Source organism: Thermobia domestica, chromosome 15, assembly GCF_964235325.1.
Source record: "Thermobia domestica chromosome 15, izTheDome1.hap1.1, whole genome shotgun sequence".
Taxonomy (NCBI): domain Eukaryota; kingdom Metazoa; phylum Arthropoda; class Insecta; order Zygentoma; family Lepismatidae; genus Thermobia; species Thermobia domestica.
Window position 1 is genome coordinate 53079604 of NC_137468.1, and position 16613 is coordinate 53096216.

The 16613-nt window shown below is 35.3% G+C and overlaps 1 protein-coding gene across 1 annotated transcript in view; it reads right to left on the reverse strand.

Moving 5' to 3' along the window:
- The window catches only part of LOC145671026 (sodium-coupled monocarboxylate transporter 1-like), a 96694-nt gene that overhangs the window by 79288 nt on the left and 793 nt on the right, over positions 1-16613 (reverse strand). The window lies entirely within an intron of this gene.

Below are 16613 nucleotides of genomic sequence, written 5' to 3' on the forward strand. Positions count from 1 at the left end.
ACTCCACCTCCTGCAAAGATCATTTGCCCTTAGTAAGAATAGTTCATAAAAGTCTTGTCAACTCAGTATGATCTCCATCAGGCCAAGACATCATCATTGTATTATAGTATGGACCACAAGAAAGAAAAGAAAGTGGGTAAATACATGAAATTTTACCTAATAGTGTGGGCAGGGGTAAAAGTGGGTCTAAAAAGGCAGGGGGCGGTAGGTAGCGATATGATGTCACGTCGTCCCCTTGCCTATCTTTTCACATTGTAATTTTTTTTAGGAACTGGAGGAGGCGTACATATTATTTGGAGGTGGGGGACGGCGTACCCTCGCGTCCCCCCTCACTTTTACCCCTCCTTTAAAAAAATAGAAGGAACATAAAGACATTTGGCTTAAAGATGGATACCTGACATCTTTTTCCTGATTCATTCTTTCCCGACACTTACGATTTACGTCTTTTTTCTATAATCAGCTTTCGGATGTTTGGAGACATGCTGCTCGCATTAGCGATTTTCAGAAAGTGAGATCAGATGGATCTTACTGAAGACTTGTTCCTTATCATAAGTGAGACAAGTAGTTCACGCTGTAAATTTTACACATATATAATTTATTTAATGATTTGTTATTTTCTCGGGGTAATCCGAGGATTACGGAAAAATGGATCAAGGGTCGCGAGTTCGACATGCCGGGTTTGCAGAGACTGGTTATACACGTGAAATTCACAGACCGCCTTCGTGACATGTTCGCTCATGTGGTAGAAATTAATTTACGTGAAGGTGTAAAAAAAAAAAAAAAAGTTTAGAATGCTTTTGAGTATCGAGTGGGTGTATACTTTGGGCATATTGAGTTTTTATAAAATTGTGCACTGTAAGTAAAACTTTACATTAAGACATTTATTTTAAAATTCACTCTATGTACCTTTTATATTAGAATCTTTTCTTCTTTTAAATAGCTTTTTGAAATTGAATGGTTCTTTTTTTTCTTACACCCTGTACTACTCGACTAAGAAACAATTAGATCCTAATTGTTTTCTCATCATAGTTTTATGACGCAATTATCTTACCATCAATCACTATTTTCCCTTGTAATTACTTGATTATATAAAACAGGAAAAGCACCATCACAATACACAACGTTCGAATTTAATTTACTTTTTTTTTTCTTTTCAAATATGTTCATGTTAACTCGGTTGACACCTGGCACTTCATGATTCACCATAGCAAATATGTGTGTTATGGTACGTTTAGGTGAATGAAATTTATTGAATTATACACGAAAATTGTGTCCTTGTGGTTGTGAATGAATTACGTCCTTGATAAGCGCAAGTTAGTTTGTTCAGATCTGCACATGACTCAGAAATATATAATTTACTATTGCGTCACGGCCTTTTCCCCCTTGCTAGTTAATGCGAATTGTTTTCATGCGAACATACAAAGAAACAAACAAAATACAGCCTGATTAAAAATGATTCATCGGTTTTTATTATAAATTGAAATAGTCGAAAAGTATTAATACATTAGGGTCTACATTTGTACTAATGATGAAACAAAAGAACATATTTGAAAGTTTAATTTCTCATATTTGTAATCTTGATTAGTAGAGACAGGTGGCAGCACTAGCCTAGTTTCCAATATGGCGTGTATGCAGCGAAGTATTCTATGTTTTGGAATATGAGAAGTGTTTCTCCGTTGTTACCGTACAGCGTGCATTCCGTAGACAGTTTGTGAATTTTTTCCTTTGGCAGTCATGAGAATTAACCGTGGAAACACGCCCTTACGGATCAGAGTAGAACAAAGAGAACTTGAAGAGGTCCATAATTTCAAGTATCTGGGAAGTATTTTGACAAGAGACGCTTAGTGCACCGAAGAGAACAGGTCAAGAATTGCCATAGAAGCTTTCAACAAGAAAAGATCACTCTTAACAAGCAGGCTCAATATTAGACTTAAGAAGAAGTTGGTCAAGTGCTATACATGGAGCATTGGACTGTATGGTTCAGAGACTTGGATGTTACGGAAGTTAGAGAAGAAATATTTAGAGAGCTTCGAAATGTGGTGTTGGAGGAAGATGGAGAAGATAAAATGGACAGAGAGCAACAAACGAAGATGTTTTAAAACGGATAGGAGAGAAGAGAGCACTCATAGCCAGCATCCTTCATAGGAAGTCAATTGGATTGGACACATCTTGAGAAGAAATTGTTCACACCGCCATAGTAGGAAAGATGGAAGGGAAGCGAGGAATAGGAAGAAGAACACAGCTGATCGATGATTTGGAAGATAGGAGAAAATATTGGGAGTTAAAAGAGGAAGCTGAAGATCGAGAAAAGTGGAAGAAACATTTCGAGGCCCAAATCTAAAATTGAAGAAAAAATCCTCATTAGTCCCAGGACCTGCCGAAAGGCAGAATACTTAATAATAATAATAATAATAATAATAATAATAATAATAATAATAATAATAATAATAATAATAATAATAATAATAATAATAATAATAATAAATAATAATAATAATAATAAAATAATAATAATAATAATAATAATAATAATAATAATAATAATAATAATAATAATAATAATAATAATAATAATAAGCATGTCAAATACACCACTATGTGCCTCCGTTATCAATAACTTTGGATGAGCTCCGAGGTAACATTACAGGTGCATTTACGAAAATTCGTAGGGACATGCTATAGTGCATCTGGGTTGACCGCATAAATGTGTGTTGTGTGCCAAAAGGAAGCCACATTGGACATTATTTCAACAGTATGTTTGAAATTTGAGCAGTTGCTATATATTTTCATTTATCATTCATTATTGTAGTATTATAGACTTTTTTTTAATACAGCTCTTTCAAACCCCATGGATCATTTATAGCAGTTTGTGATACCCGTGTTATGTTCTATAGGGTGTACTGAAAGTCTCATAATGGATTCCTTCATTGATTAGGGCATCCAGAGTTAAAAAAAAAAAAAAAAAAAAAAAAAACGCTCGTCGGAATTAGACTCTCTTCGTTACTTAATTAAGTAGAGATTAACATCAATTTTCAACATCGAGGTTATAAATGATAGTGCTTTTGCTTAAAGCCAACAAAACAATCAATATTTCGAGATTCATCACAAAAGGGTATATTTGTAACACTGAGCTACTGTAAATTATTCGAATTCCAAACTATGGTAAGCATAAGTATTAGAAGTCTTAAAAACAGCTCTGTCCACAGATACCAAAGCAAAAACGATAAGAGATAACAAGAAGAGGTTTATGTAATCAATTCAGGGTTCTAAAAGCAGCTTCCATCTTCATTAACTCTCTATTGAAACCAGAAGAGGTAGAAATTAATGTTGATCGCCATAGTACAGAAACTGCTTTAGATAGGAAGAAGCTGTTTCTTGGAATCAATTTCAGAGCACCAAGAATACATTCCATATCCACTTTATTCTTGTACTAAAACTGGAAGTGGTACAAATCTAGTACTATTTCTTGTTTCAAAGTCAATTTTCATAGATCAAAGATAGTTTTAAAAAAACAGCGAAAAATCGCTAGCTCCATATATGAGAAATGTCTGTTTAAAGAAGAGTTTAAGCATAGCAGAACGGTTTACAAGTGTCCAGTATGTGTCTAGCCTTTTTAGGATTTGCTAGCTGAATCTGCGCTCTCTACACAGCGCATCATTCACATAAAAACATGAATCTCCTTGTCATTCACTACAACATCTGTACACAGAGCCGGATTTAGGGTGTGCACCGGAGCACGTGCACCCCCCTTCCTCCGTCCTGAATATACACTATCTAAAGTGAGAAACTGGCAGTGGAAATAGCAATACTTTCCTAAAATTTCATGTCATGTTTCCGTTTCGAAATTAAAAGAAAGCGGGTTTGCTAAACACAATAGTTTAAGTCAGTTCCTCATACACATCACAGATACCTAAGGGAATTAAAAAAAATAAATTTGATTCAAATATACTGACAGTTATTGGTGCACCCCCTCAGAAAATCCTGGATCCGGCCCTGTCTGTACATGCCCCTTTACAGACACAAGTGAAAGAGGTCTTGATAAAAATCGGCAAGGGGTACCATAAAGGGGAGATTTTTAAAGTATTTTTTTCAATATCTCGCACCATTTGCAAAATTTGAGCCTACTTCCGGTTGGAGTTTCTAATTCATGTATGATCAGTGTTTTCTTTCTTCTTGCATGCAGCATGTAATAAGCAAATAAATTACACACACAATTAATTATAATGTCAGTGTTATATGGTATTCATTGGGCAAAATACTCCAAACAATAAAGATTCGCTTTAGACTGGAAAAATTGGTTATCCTTCGTTTTTCATTATCATTTGGCCATGAAACAAACGCCTGAGAGGTATACAACCCCATACAGAATTGTCTGATGCTGGAATGTATAACTCGTAGGATATGATGCTTTGCATTTTTAATATTGCAACACTTCCAGTGTATCTCTAAAACTCTAATAAAGAAATAACGGGCATGCTTTTTCAATATTCAATTAGAACTGGACAATCCATTCAAAATTTGGAATCGACCAGTGAAAACGGCACGTTTGTAGCACTTGTTGTTTTCGAGATCTCATTGTCGAAAGGATTGGAGACAAACATATAAACCTAGCATTTTAATATACAGAGTGTTAATGAACTATGCAGACAAACTGTAAGAGGTGATTCCTTACATGAAAATAAGAGAAAAAGTTCATGTGGACCTATGGTGGAAAGTGCATAGTTTCAGAGCTATAGAGTTATCCAAAATCGCGAAAAAGCTAAATTTCAACAGTCCCTATTTCGAATTCCAGAAACAGCGGATGGTGGTTCTTATTAGCGTAAAGGAAGCCACGCATACACAATCCAAAAGTGCATATTTCGTCAATTTTCAATAGGTATACAGGTTATTCTCTACAGGGTGTAATTCAAGAGATATGCTGTCAATAGAGTTTTCAGATATATCCTGATTTCAAGGAGGGTTCATAGAAGGCAGAAGGTAAGCCTTGACAACAATAGGTATCCAATGTTTCGGAGAGAAGTTGGAAGTGTTAGGAACCGGCAGCTCCAATTTGTGTGTGTGTGTGGGGGGGGGGGGGTTCGGAATAATGTGTGACGCGATGAATTTCGTCACGGTATATTTCACGTTTTCTTCACTTATAAGTACAACCCGAATTTATATGCAAAATACATGTTTATATTAACATGCAGAAACGTATCTAAAGTAATTTTTTTCATCCCGATGGACTTGTAAGGATTCGTTTGAGACATGTGTTAGCGCATATAAGTGCATATTTTAAGTGAATTTCGATATGCATGGATATTTCACTTTGCTGGCTTCTGCATATTTCCGAATTTTATTGCTGCATACTAGCATATTTCAGATTATATCACAAGAAAGTAAGTTAGACTTTTTGAAACATCTTAAAAACCTTGGGGGAAGGCATGGAAAATTGATCTATTTACCTTCTCCTACTACTACATGGTAGTGAAACATATTTTCTCCGAAATCCGGTGTTGCCAAGAAATTCTAGCTAGCTGACAATTCTCGACCAGAGGAGTGCGTATTCCTCTCTGTCACTTAAGAAAGGTTTTGGCGAAAAAGAAAAAAAAGTAGCGTAGAAACTCCGAATGGTTTGTGTTGTTTTGTTATTTGACACTTTGAGTGTAAAAAATCTTCCTTCTTCCTTTGGAGAGGAACAAAATTCGAACTGGGCGACAGCTCTAGGCGAAAATAGGGGGTGAGCAAAAGCTGATCTTCTCAGTCATATGAATATGGAATGGAATGTCTCAAATGTTTTGGCGAAGAAAAAAGTAGTCTGGAAACTCCGAGTGCTTGATGTTGCTGTTATTTGACACTTTCAACCTGCTTTCAACAGAATATTTCTTTTTCCATTGAGAAGGAATGATCTATATATGCAGACAAGTTGGTCAGTGTTTGTTTATTTCCCCCTTCTCTATATAGAAAGAAAGAACCCACATGTGTAAGCCATTAATCACAGTGTAGTGTGGATCAAAAGTTATGGCAACGTCGTTGAACGTAAGTTAACTTACAATGTCACTAGTAAGAGGATATGATTGTTCGGACAGTTCCGACTACCACCCACTAAAGTTTTTTAAGATTCTGCCAGTTCTTTACATTTAAAGTGAACTAATTCACTTGTAAACGCAGATGCAGATTTTTTTTTCTTTCAAAATTGCGTTGAGTTGCTCACAATCCTAGGTAAATTCACTTTCGATTGCTTTCGCATTCGGTGTTTTTCACATGCACCAGTAACTTCTGCTAATGTAGAAAGGACCTTTCCGATCTACAAAACGCTTCTCACTGACGCACATCGCAGTGCGTCTACAGAAGAAAACCTAAGGAAGACGTTCATAGTTCATTGCAACAGAGGTCATTAAGTATCGAAAGAAACTGAATTTTATTTTCTTAATATATATATATAAGTGCAGATGTTAACATTTTAAAGCATATTTTTTATATTTTTCGTGCTTATCTCGGGATTGGTTTGTGCATGGAAATCCGGGCTCTACTTATAAGTGTGAAAGAAAACATTGCAGCATACATTTACCAAGTACGAGAAACCGTGTTGCTGACGATCCTTAACACTCCCGACATCGCGCCAAAGGATTTCTTGTTCACTGCTATCAAGGCTTATCGTTTGCCAACTTTGGACCAATCATAAAGTCAGAGCATATCTCAAAATTCGGTTGAAGGTATGTTTGGGAATTTCACCCTGTATGGAATACTCAGTACACCCACTGAAAATTAATGAAATATGCAGTTTTGGATTGTGTATGCGTGGTTTCCTTTACGCTGATTAGGACGACCATCCACCGTTTCTGCTTAAATTCTGCTTAAATTCGAAATAGGGCCTGCTTAAATTTGGCTTTTTCGCGATTTTGGACAACCCTAGCTCTGAAACTATGCACTTTTCCCCATAGGTCCATATGAACTTTTTCTCTTATTTTGATATAAGCAATCATCTCTTACAGTTTGTCGATAAAGTTCATTAACACCCTGTATAAATGGTATTGACCGCTTATTTAGGTTCTATAACAGGTATTTAAGCCGTTTTTCTATTATTGGTCAGGTCAAGGATGGACCAAAGAACATGCCAGATGATGCATTTTGGAACCGGGTGGTCAACTTGGCGGCTTCAAGTTGGGATGGAGAGGTGTGACATGTGAGTGATACAGTTGGAAAGGGCTCGTTATACTGAAGAAAATAGTGTTTGAACCATGACTGTAAGTCAAATAGTAATGACGCAGTAAATTTGTGAAGCATTTTACACACAATACACTATATATATAAATGAATCACCTTCAGAATTTCAAAAATTTCTCCTGACCTTAGTTTTCAAGATACAAGATTGAAATTTTGCACACGTATTATGTACACTCATGTCCAAAATGATTGTCGCATACCTATAACTGTCTTCTTGTAAGAATATAATTTGATAATGATTCTGCAGGGTACTTTTAATACTGATACTATATATATAATCGGGAAATGTATATTTGTGGTAAATATGATAGGAAAAAAATTATAAATACGAAAATTAGAATGAGCAAAATAAAATGTTGCTAAAAGGACAAAAAAAGCTTTATTTTCGTTTTATAGCTCTTATTTATTGCTCTTTTGACATGAAATTTGCCACATACGTGTCTTTGCCGATTATACACATACCAGCATTGTAAGAAATACCGGGCAAATTCGTTAGCAAATTATATTCCTACAACAACATATTTATAGACATGCAACAATAATTTTGGACATGAGTGTACATAATAACTTTCTTTTTTTAAAAAAATGTCAGATCCCTACGTCAATCCCGGCCCAGGCTAGAGGGGTCCAAAATTTCGATTTTTTTCGATAAATCTCCCGGTTTTTCCCGATTTTCCCATTTCTGGTGTATAATACGGACAAGCGAATGGTGCCTTTAGAAAGTATACTCTATCACGGAAGAAACGAGGTATGAACCATGATCCTACAATAAATAGTAAGGAAGCAGTAGCTGTTTGAGTGAAAGTCTAAACTTTACCTTAAAAAGTGGAAATCCTAAAAGGGCTAAAGCCTGTAGAGTATCAAACAGTCTAAACCATGACTTCGATCTCTCACGCTCGGGACACACTCTGGATTATACATGTAGGAACATTTATAAACCATTGTGTTAGGTTCGAATTCTTGTTTCGATATTTTCTAACTTTCTTTTTCAACATTAACAAAATTGAGAAGTCTTGATTGTTCCATGCAGTGTACTTCAATAAGAGAGGGCACGGTGGCTCAGTGGTAGAGCGCTTACCTCTGGTACTTGGGGTCCCTGGTTCGATCCCCGCTAAAGTAAGTTTGTGGTTGACAACATCGTGCTCGTTGGTTTTTTCGAGCACGCCCGTTTCCTCCCACATTTCCATTCCATAAATTCTTCCATCATCATTCACTTGCTTTAATCATCTTCCTTAGCCTAAAGAGCATAATCATGGGACGTTAAAATGGAAGATTTCATTTATTTATTTATTGTACTTCAATAATACTACCTCGTGCAGAAGCGCTTATATAATAACTCGCTCTAAAAATGGCGTTGTTAATATAGCCTCAAGAATACTAATATAATTGTTTCCCCATAACAAAACTTAAGCCAATTTTTGCAATACTAGGCTTTTTATATTCCTTAGGATTTAGTATGACTGGACAACCATGTGAGTACTGTTGGCGCTAAACGGTGTATATTTATACATTTTAGAATGTGATGGGACATAGTCTTCTAAGAGCAGATTATCCCGAAAAAAAAAAAAACTATGGTCCACTTTCCCCTACATCAAGCATTTAAAGAGCTTACATCTTGATTAGCGTACACGTTTGAATCGCGCGAACCTCCGTTGTATTCCGGATGGGAGCGCATCTGGTTTGGATCCAGTGATGAAAATTTTCCGATTCATAAAAACATACCCCACTTATTCTTATATCTTTGTTTAGCCGTAAAATTTATTGGTAATAAATAGTGATGTGAGGTGGAAAATTTTCCGGTATATTTTCCAGGAAATTTTTCCGTTCTAAACAAATATCAGTGATCAAGCAACAGTTCTTCATTAATCATAAAACTGATTGAATTGATGTATAAAAATTTAGAAAAGTGAAAGATCGTTTAAAGAATCCGAAATTTTTTATGGCTCAGATAATTTCCAGTACTATGTAGGAACTAGTGAAACAATTTTTCATGAATCGAAAAATTTTGTTCTATATGGAAAAATTGAAATTTTTTTGAGTCGGAAAATTTTCATGGGAAAGTTATTTGCTCTGTAGGAACAAGTGAAAGGAATTTTCATGGATCGGAAAATTTTCATTACGATGTAGAAATACGTGGAAAAACTTTTCATAATCCGGACAATTTCGAATAGTGATGTTATTTTGAAAATTTACCACTATATTTGACTGCACATTGAGCTATAAAATTGAATTCAAGTTATCAAATAAAAACTTACATAGTGTTCCTCTCTGCGAGCTCCTTCGTGGCTAAGCGGTTAGCGTACGCGTCCTTGTCGTAGGAGACCTGGGTTCGATTCCCAGCGGGAGCTCATGTTCGGATTCCATGTTAATCAGTAGGTCCCGTCTCATATAGCCTCGCAGCTGAAAGGGACGTTAAACTCAAAATCAACTCGTCTCTCTCTCTCTCTCTCTCTCTGTATGTGTGTGTAAAGCGCTAACCTCCTAGCCATGAAGGAGCTTGCAGAGAGAGAGAGAGAGAGAGAGAGAGAAACAGAAACACTATGTAAGTTTTTACTTGATAACTTGAAATATTAGAATTTTTTTTTGGTTCCCGAAAGCTAATTGGAAAATTATAAGTTGTTCCTGTCTAACTTTCCTCTACAGGAATTCAATTTTATAGCTCAATGGAAAATATAGAGGAAAATTTTCCACCTAATATCACGATATATAATATCCAAAATTGTCCGGATTATGAAGTTTTTCCACGTATTTCTAAATCGTAATGAAAATTTTTTGTACTTGTATCTACAGAGCAATAAAACTTTCCAATTCGAGTAGTTGTTTTACTTTCTGCTTCAAAATGATGAAAATTTTCCCTCATAAAAAGTTTTTCAATTTTTCCAATAGAACAGAACATTTTTCGATCCATGAAAAATTGTTTCACTTGTTCCTACATAGTACTGGAAATTGTCTGAGGCATGAAATTTTTCAGATTCTTTGAACGATCTTTCACTTCTTAACATTTCTATACATTAATTCAATCAATTTTATGATTGATGAGGAATTGTTATTTGATCACTAATATTTGATTAGAACGGAAAATTTTCCGGAAAAATATAGTGGAAAATTTTCCACCTCACATCACTATTTGGATCCCACGTAAAACTGTAGGTCTAGCCTTCGTATTGAAAGAGACGGTAAATTCCAATGTAACCAATCAAGCATTTCATTATAGTCACGTGCAACAACAACAACAACAACAACAAGTAATACCTAGGTAATTATCTCAACTTTTGTAATCTTCTATAATCTAATCAAAAAAAGTGCACTTCAACCCTATGGCTCCAGAAAGGAGGAGTACTAAACGAGATAATTGATTTCTTTGAAAAATATAGCTACTGAGGCCCTTCGACATAGAAATGTTTTATACATAAAAATATATAAATGTACGTATGCTCCACTATAATTCTGGAACGAATGGAACAATTTAAACCAATCTTGGCACATAAATGACTTACAATCTGGAAAGCAATACATTGAACTTAAGACATCCCTAACAACCCTAAGGATGAGGATGCGAAACTAGTTACATCTTTCATAAATTTAGGGTGACGAGATTTAGAAAAACAAACAAACAAACAAAAAGATGCACTCGATAAATATCATAATTTGATAATCCACGGAAGAAACATAGAATTTGATGAAAATATCATGAAAAACATAGAGTTTGCTACAAAGCCATCTATTCGAAAAGTATGGAACTATTTTATAAAATTTCGAAAATTTTCCAAACTAAAACTTAGCTATGAGATTTAAGAACACGTAATTTTTTTATTACGTATTTTCGAGTCATAAATGGGACTTTTTTAAAAAAGAAAAAGGACAATTGTCCTCCCGTTTGCATTTATCTCTGGACACGCCGGTCGACTTTCAGGAAAAAAAAAAAAACAATCCCGCAGAAAACAGTTTGTCTGGTCACCCTACATAAATTTAACAGCAACCCTTAACAGATTATAAACAACACTTCGTAACAATCTTAGTTGCCTACATAACACGGATAACACCGGGTAACACGGGTAACATCAAATACATTCTATAAATATGTTATCCCGTGCATAGAACGGACACTTCAGATATGGAGCAACGCTCGTTATTTATTCTACTCAGTTCTTTATTTGCAATGTATTTTGCATTGCACCGCTCCTCCTCGTCGGTTACAGCTCTTGTTGAAGTATCTCGTAGACTGCAACGTTTGTAAATTATCCCATGGCATATTCTATCACAAGACAGTAAAAGGTTAAAGATTGACCCTTGCTTCCTGTGCACGTGTGAGGGACCTCTGGCAACACGATGCCAGGCTTTCATTTATTTATATCAATTACGCAACAGTGGCGGATCTAAGCCCCCAGTTCTTTGTGACAAAAATAATTTAAGCTATTATTTATATATTTTTGAAAGTTTATAGTAAACTCATGATATACCTATCATAGTCTGGATTCTGGCTGTCCCCCAGTTTTTACTTTCTAAATCCGCCACTGCTATGGAATATTTTATGTTATTTCATCAAACTCGTCCTTACGTTTTGCACATCAGTGTTGCTTCATTTGATTCAAACTAGTTTAAAAAACGTATTAGAAATTTATTTAAACATAGGCACATTTTAGCAGCGACATTAGTTATTATTATTATTATTATTATCATTATTATTATTATTATTATTATTATTATTATTATTATTATTATTATTATTATTATTATTATTATTATTTAGATCATCAATAAAAATTGAAAGGGCATACATGCTTTTAATCTATATATATAAAAGAGAACGTACAAAATCCTTTGTCCGCTCATCACGCTAATACGGCTGAACCAATTTCTTTCATTTTTGGGGGGTTATTAGGATTTGGACCCTAGATGGTTTTTATCATATCACTTTAATTTTTAATTACCAGTGTCTTGAGATAATTGACCATTCAAGTGTCCATAACGTACAAATCCTTTGTTATTAGTTCATCATAGGTAAAAATAAACGTATTTATATGCAACCCGCATGACCGTGTCACTCGGCGGGTTAACATAAATGACAGGCGATATACAGCGGAAAATAGCTTGAATGTTCTGTTTAAAATTTTTTAATTGATTTGCTTATTTTTACAGACACTTTTACAATATGCCAGCACCGGGATGACCGCAGCGAAGCGGGGCGGGTTAACATAAATGACAGGCGATATAATGTTAAGATTTACTGCAATCTTCTATGGTTTTTATCATATCACTTGAAAGCGAAAAAGTAAAAATTATCTAAGTAACAAAGTTTATTGCGTTCCGGGGTGACCGCAGCGAAGCGGGGTGAACGCTGCTAGTTTAGGATATAACAATACTTTTTCTACAATAAAAAGTTTTATTTTCTTTCTTTCTTTTTCCTTTTTTTCTATAACTAATGACAGAAACCAGAACAAATCTGTGGCGAACAAATGATTGGCATCGAAAAGTATTTGTAACATGATAACGTGTCGTTCAGCGTTCTACACAGTGGACATAGAAACTATATTAAATCTACCAAGAAATCTGTCGTAAACAGGAACTCACGTTTAGCTGCTTGTTATTGCAACAGAGACAAGCATTTTCTGCAGCATTCCATATAGAAAAAACAATGCTAAAACGATTTGTTTCATGGTGGTTTGTGCAAGTCTTGCCTAAGGGAGCAAAGAAGACACTGGAATCAGATAAACAATTACACGTATACCTATTAGCTAGAATGCAGATCTTGGGTTTAGGTATGAAAACGTTGTGAGAAATACATTATATAATTATTAAGTATTTTGCCTTTTGGCAGATCCTGGGACTAAATAGTTTTTTTTTTTTCTTTTATTTTCTTCTTAGTTTTCAGTTTGGGCCTGGAAAAGTTACATATTTCTCGATCTTTAGCTTCCTCGTTTAACTCCGAATATTTTCTTCTATTTGTCAAATCATCGATCACTTGTATTCTTCTTCTTCCTATTCCTCGCTTTCCTTCCATCTTTCCTTCTATGGCGGTATGAAGAAGACAATTTCTTCGCAAGATGTATCCAATCCAATTGGCCTCCGTACGAAGGATACTGGCAAGAAGAGTCCTCTTCTCTCCTATCCTATCCTCACATCTTCGATTTGTTGCTCTCTCTGTCCATTTTACCTTCTTCATCTTCCGCCGCTCTCTAAAAATTTCTTCTCTAATTTTCGTAATAGCCAACTCTCTGAACCATACAGTCCAATATTCCACATATAACACTTGACTAACTTCTTCCTCACTTCAATGTTAAGCCTGCTAGTTAAGAGCGATCTTTTCTTGTTACATGTTTTTTTAGTTACTGCAATTCTTGACCTGATCTCTTTGGCACGGTAAGTGCCTCTTGTCAAAATACTTTCCAAATACTTGAACTTATGGACCTCTTCAAGTTCTTTCTTCTAGTCTGACCCATAAGCGCGCGTTTCCACGGTATATTCTCACGACTTTCGATTTTTCGATGTTGATTTTGTGTTGAACGCATGTGCTTTTGGCTCGGGATATCCTAGTTCGATTCCCGAGGGATTGCATGTGATTCGGATCCCATTTTAAACTTTAGGTCCACGTCTCATATAGCCTCACTACTGAAAAGGGACGTTAAACTCAAAATCCAATGTATTCATCTTGAAGAGAATTTGCAATAATACATAAAATGATTTACATTTATAGCATAATTTGTTATTTTAGTAGAAAAGAAGACTCATAATCTACACTTGTGTGTATCCGTTATCCGGACATGTCCAAAATAACTTATAGATTCAGCTCTTTAAGGCGAATGCAACGATATGTATATAAAGTAGAATATGTCTGATAACGTTTTCATGTCTAAACCCAAAATCTGCACTCCTAGCGATTTGAATTTATGCGTTTTGAAAATGTTCAAATTATTGTTTGAGGTCATGGGCGCCCGAAGGGGAAGCAAAGGTGGGGCCCGAGCACCCCCACTGACTAACGAAAATTTATTAAATTTCTTAAGATTTTCTTAATACAAATAAAAAATACCAAACGTATTTGAGCCCCCTCTAGAATGTTTTTCTTCGGGCGCCTATGTTCGAGGTGAGTGAAGAAACCTACAGGAAGTTTTTTTTTTTTTTTTTTTTTTTAATGAAACAATGCTGTCATGGTAGTAAGTACAGGTATTTACTCAACTACTACGCGTTTGAAAGTATGAACGTTTTGTGATACTGAAAATAATACTCAGATAAACATCCTTGGATATTACGCCATGAGACAGATATTCGTTTCTTACATAGAACAGGGACAACTGAGAATCATCAACTTTCCAGGAGAATAATTTGAATATTTGCAGTTGTAGTTAACAGGGACGGATAAATGAAATAATTGCTCCCTGGAGGAAGGGGAAGGATGTGTACCTTGACTTTCACCTGCGATTTTTTTTCAAATAAAACTCTCCTAGTCCTTAGTATCACTCAACAACAGATCTCAATAAGGATAATTCTTGAGTTAGCGTCTCTTGTCTATTAAAGGAACGTCATGGAATGCTCCACATATATAAATATTAAAAAGAAAATATGCGTGTGCCTCTTCTTAACTGAGTGACTAACGTGAATTTTTATATCCTCGTAGTTCCGGGTTCAATTACGGTTGGGATTTTTCTTCGCATGTAAATCTGAGCAGAGTTTGGGTACCAATTTAAATAGCCGTCAGTAGTAACGCTCAGTCGAAAAGGTGTGATAGAGTTCTCAGGCCAGTCATGCTGAGTGAGGTTTTTTTCATTCACACCAGGCAAATGCCGGGGTGGTATCATACCTAACATATAGGTCCCAGGCCGCTTCTTTCCGTCCACATTTCTTTCTTCCTTTCCCCTTCCCCGGATAGTGTGCTCACCGACAGACGTCATCCCTCATACGTGACGGGCTTCAGGCCAAGATGCCGGTAACCAGAAATATGTATAAATAAATAAATTTAAATAGCTGTCTCACATAGCCTCGGTTCTAAACCTAAAATAGTGTTCAAATAAATTTATCACTAAGTTAAATTATTATTATTATTATTATTATTATTATTATTATTAATAATAATAATAATAATAATAATAATAATAATAATAATAATAATAATAATAATAATAATAATAATAATAATAATAATAATAATAATAATAATTTCGAATAAGGAAATTTCAGATAGAACCTCTGTGCATTCTATCCCGGAAACATTTTAAATAATTCAAAGGAAATCCTAACTATATATAAAACTACATGAGCTGACAAATTATTGAGCACCTCCTGTAGAGCTACAATGATTAAATTTGGCATGGTTGTAGCTTTCCGGAACTAACCCACAGGAAAATTGCCAAAAGTGAATATTTTTAATTTTTAGGGGGTCTAAAGAGGGGATGAAAAAATTCCCCATGTTATTTAAATGGGCCTTTTTTTTGGACATATAATCTCATGTTTTAGGTACTTAGAATTGGAATTAAAACTTGAAATTCGGTATGCTTGTATGTTTTTCTTAGCATTACCTAAGTAATCAGTAAAAAAAAAAAATCCAACTTTAGAGTGGTTTTATGGAGAACTGAAAAATCTTTCCCATCTTATTTATATGGAACACCTTTTACACCCCCAAACTATTGAGCACTTCCTGTAGGGCTACAATGATTAAATTTGGCATGATTGTACCTTTCCGGGAAAAATCCACAGGAAAATTGCCAAAAGTGAATATTTTTAATTTTTAAGGAGTCTAAAGGGGGATGAAGAAATTCCCATGCTATTTAAATGGGCGTTTTCTTGGGATACAAAATCTTATCTTTTAGATAGTTGAAAAAGGAAAAGAAACGATAGAATTGTGGGTTGAAGGGGTGCGAGGCCGTAGGCGAGCAAAGACAGTGTGTGGGGGCGAAGCCCCCGGATGGGCAGATTCAGGAAATATGAAGAGCAAGTTCACGAAATTCACTGTTGATGCAATGGCCGATAGGTAAGAAATGCGAGGCCGTAGGCCGAGCAGACTCAGGGGTCTGGGGGAGGAGCCAACACTTAAAAAATGTTATCTGGTTAAACTATCCCCAAAGGTTAGTTTTATATATAAAAAAGCAGAGCCAACACTTAAAAAATGTTATCTGGGCGTCCGACAAATGGAATTGAAGCCAAAAAGTCAGAAAATAGCAGGCAACAAACCCATGGATTTTTGTTGGGAGGGTCCAAGTTTTGGGGAAGGGGTATAATACTACAAACCACTACATCTATGCAGTTGGAACGGGTATTATTCCTCACCCGAAAAGACGATAAACAATTATAAAATACTTTCACTCAACCTATATTTTCAGGAAAACAAATGATAGAGCTATATTGTTTTATGGGAAAGAGTACAGACCAAGCGTAAAATTAAATTTTCATGCTACATAAACCATTTCCCTCTTATT